The following is a 5,309-nucleotide window of genomic DNA, read 5'->3' as shown; positions in this document are numbered from 1 at the left end:
TGAGGGAGCAATCAGCTGATACGTTTCCACGGCAAAAACCAAAATTCTGTAGATACTCACGTCATCCGACGTCAAAGAGAGAAGGGAGTAGCGTTTTTCACTGGGCACTTACATTGCGCGCCCATAAGATAGGTCGAATCAGCTGACACGACCCACGATTCTGTGTTTTTGACTGTTTCTGCTATTAGAGATATATTTGACGATAACCGTGCCAGACGGAAAGCTCAATAGCTCTTAATATAATATTGAAATTGTTAGTTATATGTACATATTATAAATAATAATAAATCGTGAAATCGCATAATATTACATTGACGACGAGGATAATGAGAAAGTATTTTACATAAGATCAGAAAGGTCGTATCGATTCTGAATTTAAACGGAAATCGCAACGTTAAGCGCATACACACATGCACATATTCACACAGGTATTATAGTGGAATATGCGCTACTTGAATAACGGAATTTATTACAAATGGAATGAAATTGAAATAAATTGGAAAGTTCAAGGTGAAAATAAAAATCTTTAAAACGAATTGAGAAATTAAAACAAAAAAAGAGTTTGAAATTTGATAATGAAGATGGTATTAAAAAAAAGTATGGAAAATTTGATAATGAATTGAGAAATTAAAAAAATGGAAAACTTATTTAAAAAAAAAAAACGAAAAGAAAAAATAAGTAAAGAGTCTATGGAAATGGATGATTGAGATAAATTATAAGTAGAATATGTGTATATATGTATATTTCAAATGAAATACAGAAAGGGACGAAATGTAATTAGGTATTGTAATGAGAGACAATTCCAAATTTAATAACGTCGGAAACAAGGGTAAAATGATTCATTCAAGGTCATGAAAATTTTAGCAGAAGAGTTTTCTCTCAATGAATGAAAGATAAGAAAACACAGTTTTCCAAATGTATTACTTAATTAATTTATATTATTTTTTTTTTATAAAATAAAGTTTTTTATGGTAATCGTTTCAGTCAGAAATAAACATGAAACTATTTCTTTGTAAGAGAATGGACAAGGCGTTATGGGAGGCTCCTATGATATCCCTGGAATTTTAGTACCATATAACGAGCAAGCGAAAAATGATATGTTTACACAGATTGAAGAAATATGTTTAAAAGATAAAAACATTGATGGGCACCGTTTGGTTTAAAAAAAAAAACAAAAAAAAAAAACAAAAAAGGTTGCTTCAACTAACTTTTAATGAGGTCATCAAAACATATAGTATTGATGAACAAGTCAACAAACAAACACAGGCTATGACACCCCAAGGTAATTCAAGCGGCATCAACAAAATTGTACAACAAATGCAAATGCAGGAAATGCGACAGTATTGGACATTTTTTTATCGGAAATGCCGTACAACCGGATAGGAAACGCTGGAGACGAAGTAGCTAAATCAGAAATGTACTCGACGGTTCGAAGGGAACTGGCTTAGTCAGGATGGAGAATGACTCGTGACAAGAGGGGGAGATCCCATGTAAAATAGGAGGTTACATAATGACTATGATCGTCGATTCGACAGCCATGGCTGAAAGCCATGCAGATTGGCAACGATTATGGGAGGAAAATGCTGTTCATTTTCGGGTATATGCTTCAGATCTTCTTCTGATGTAGTTCCCGTGCAACAACCCATGATACGTGCGCCAACAACGTTTGAGAGCAAAATAACTGGGACTGGAAGAGGCTTTAAAGTTGGACATTATCGAAACAGTAACTGGCCCAAGTGACTGGATATTGCCTTATAGTGTCAATGCCACCAAAACCACCTCCGATGGAGAGGCACACTTTCCCGAATGGACCCTGGATATTTTGGGTCCGTTACCTAATGGGGATAATATATCGGTACTAACTGATTACTACACCAGATATATGGAGTTCAAATTGATAAAGTCAATAACATCTAAAACCATTATTGATGAAATGGAAGAGATATTTTCAAGTTTGGGTTTTCCAGAGACAATAACATCTGACAATGGAAAGCATTCGCTCATGCAAACAACAACAACTACAAGAAAGAAAATCAGAAGTTCGTTTTGATATACTATACAATGTTACTCCACGTGCGCTCCACCGACAGAACTAATGTTTAACAGTGTAATAAGAGACAAAATTCCCTGCATTCGGGACCTTGTAGAGGAAATGGCAGGCCCAGAAGAGAAAGATAAAAATAAAGGGAAACAGTTGACTGACAAGGCCTGTAGTGCGGGAGATGTTGACATCCAAGTTGGAGATACAGTACTCTTAAAGAATGTAATATTTCCTCATAAGTTGACACCCCCGTATGTATAAGGTAGTAAAGCGAGAAGGAAATGTTGCGCAGATTTCCGCTGGTGGTAAGACATAAAGCAGGAATGTTGGTCATTTGAAAAATATTGTAACCACAAACCCATTGAGTTCTGTAGCGCCAGTTTTCCTCGACGCCGAGTCTTTTCCCGAAGTCAACATATGAGGATCAGCAGAAGCTAAGCGAGAACCTCAAACTACGTCTGGAGAAAAAGGAAGGAATGTGGAGATCTGCACCTGTAAAAGAAAGTGACAATATGCTCTCATAGTAAAGATATTTCAACCCAATTGCCCAAAGAACAACTTTGAGTTGCCAACCTTGCCCGATACCGCAACGAGTCGCATGTGCCTATTAGGACTTCTACTTCTGAAGTTACTAGAATAATAAAAGAACTTAACCCAAAAAAGTCACCAGGACATTATAATATTACCCCAAAAATGTTAATTGAGCTACCAAATATTGTCGTAAAAATGCTCTCTTTGCTCTTCAATGCAATTCTTAATCTCGGACACTATCCTAATTCATGGAAAAAGTCGCAGATTGTCTTCATAGGCAAACCTGGGAAAGACATAACACAGCCGTCTTTATACATACCAATCAGTCTTCTACCCTGCCTTTCAAAGATATTTGGAAAATTATTACTCTCAAAGATGTCTCCTTTCCTCCATGAAAATAATACAATACCAACTCACCAATTCGGGGTTCGTGAAAAACATAGCACGATAGAGCAAATAAATAGAATTACAAACGAAATAAGAAAAGCATTTAAGCACAGAGTACTGTTCAGCTATATTTCTATATTTCAGCTATATTTCTAGACGTAGCTCAATCGTTTGATAAGGTGACATGAGGGCCTTTTATATAAAATTAAAAATATTCTACCTTCAGAATTGTATAAAACATTGGAGTCTTATTAAAAAAATAGAAAATTTATGGTAAAAGTGGGAGTTTTCATATCTGATGAAAAACAGATAAGGGCAGTGTTTTAGGCCCAACAACAGCTAACAACGTATTAACCTGAACTTTTGCGGACGACACAGCTATGTAGAGTGAGCCGTAACAAATATCACATAATAGCATCAAGAATATTAGCCGAGCATTTAAGGTTTGTCGAAGAATGGCTAGCCAACTGGCGTATAAATGTGAATGAACAAACGTGTAAGCATGTTTCATTTTCGCTTAGACCAAAAAGCAAATGAAGTAACTTGTCTTGGTATTCACCTAGATAGAAGACTTACGTTTAGAAAACATATATCTAGTAAAATAACTTGCATGAAGATAAGAGCTGCGAATTAAAATTGGCTATTAAATAAAAACTCCAAACTTAGCCTAGACAACAAAGTGCTTTTATATAATGCGGCCATAAAGCCGATTTGGATGTATGGCATTCAACTGTGGGGTACGACCTGTGCAACTAATATTGATCTAATACAAAGGTTCCAATCAAAAATGCTTAGAACAATCACGTGTTCACCATGGTACATGCGTAACGAAAATATCCATAAAGACCTTGGTATTTCTATGGTAAGGAAAGAAGTAGAAGACAGCAGAATAAAATATATATCTAATCTTCGAGATAACCCAAACCCTTTGGCTAATGGTTTGGTACATTCTTGCGATCAAACACGCCTTAAAAGAACAGATATGCCGCGTACTAAGGAGCAATGTATTACCAAATAGGGTTGCCAGATAGAAAATCGTTATTAACTGGACAAAATAAAAAAAAAAATGGACTTGTCTGGACACCAATGTATATTTGTTATTACTTTTTAAAGCCTTAGCCAATTTTATGCCTTTTTCTGTATTTAAGAATTTTATAAATTCATTACAATTTTCAGATAAATTTTGTCTTATTAAAAGTTCTGCTTTTATTAGATCTATAAGCATTTTGTTCCTTTCTTTCGAAAATTAATTATTAAATAAACTAAATATATATTCACAAAAAGCATTGCTAATTGGTATGGAAAATATGAATGAAATAATTTTTTTCATATTTTTCATTTCTTTTTCATTGTATTTTGAAAACAAATTAGACCATATTTTATCATTTGGAATGTCTTTTGGCAAATTGTCATAAATATTACGTAAGAAGCAATATTCAGTATATAACTCATCACAATTAATATCGTTACATATATTTATGTTTGATATCACATCATTTAATTCAGTCCATGTGTATAATTTTGTGTTGATGCAAAACAAAGATAACTGTTTCATAATTGAATTCTCGCCGTAATCGTACTTAGCTTCTAAGTAGTTTAATGTTTTTGTTAGGAATAATTCCGCTTGTTGTTTAAATTCATCTTTGTCATATGGGTTCATYTTGCGCATCAATGTATTTGCCTTATTCCCAAAAGAAATATCATTCAGTCTATTTTTGAAGCCTATTCTTAATTTTTCCATTACTGTGTCGACTTCAACAATTGTACATGAATCAGATTCCAATACTTTGATTGCCACGTGAAAATCGTGCAAAACATTTTGCGCAAAATATAAATATGCTTCCGAAATACCTTCTTCAAAGCATTCTTCGTTTTCATTCATTACATCAATATTTCAAACCCCTCTGGCAACAAAATCCCATAGCTACCTGCGACAGTTTTCTTTTAAAAGAAAATATCTTTTGATAGCAGGCCAATCCAGCAGTAATCTATCTATTGCTGGTAGGAGCGAAAGTCATCGTGTTGGCACGTGTCGGAGAAGCGATTTATACTCCATTTATTGGCTCTTCTTCATCCGACATTATCAACTGATGAAACCATATAAATAAATACTTATTTAATTAACAAGTAAGGAAGGGCTAAGTTCGGGTGTCGCCGAACATTTTATACTCTCGCGTGATAAATTGATAATCGAGATTTCAGGCGTGCTTGTGAACTGATTTCACCCACATTTGGTACATGTCATCAGGGTGTTAAGAGAATATTATATACCGAATTTCATTGAAATCGGTTGAGTACTTCCTGAGATATGGTTTTTGGTCCATAAGTGGGCGACGCCACGCCCATTTTC

This window comes from Bactrocera latifrons, unplaced genomic scaffold (assembly GCF_001853355.1).
Source record: "Bactrocera latifrons isolate USDA-ARS-PBARC rearing strain unplaced genomic scaffold, ASM185335v1 scaffold_360, whole genome shotgun sequence".
In the NCBI taxonomy this organism is placed as follows: Eukaryota; Metazoa; Arthropoda; class Insecta; order Diptera; family Tephritidae; genus Bactrocera; species Bactrocera latifrons.
Note: the sequence above shows the minus strand (reverse complement) of the source record.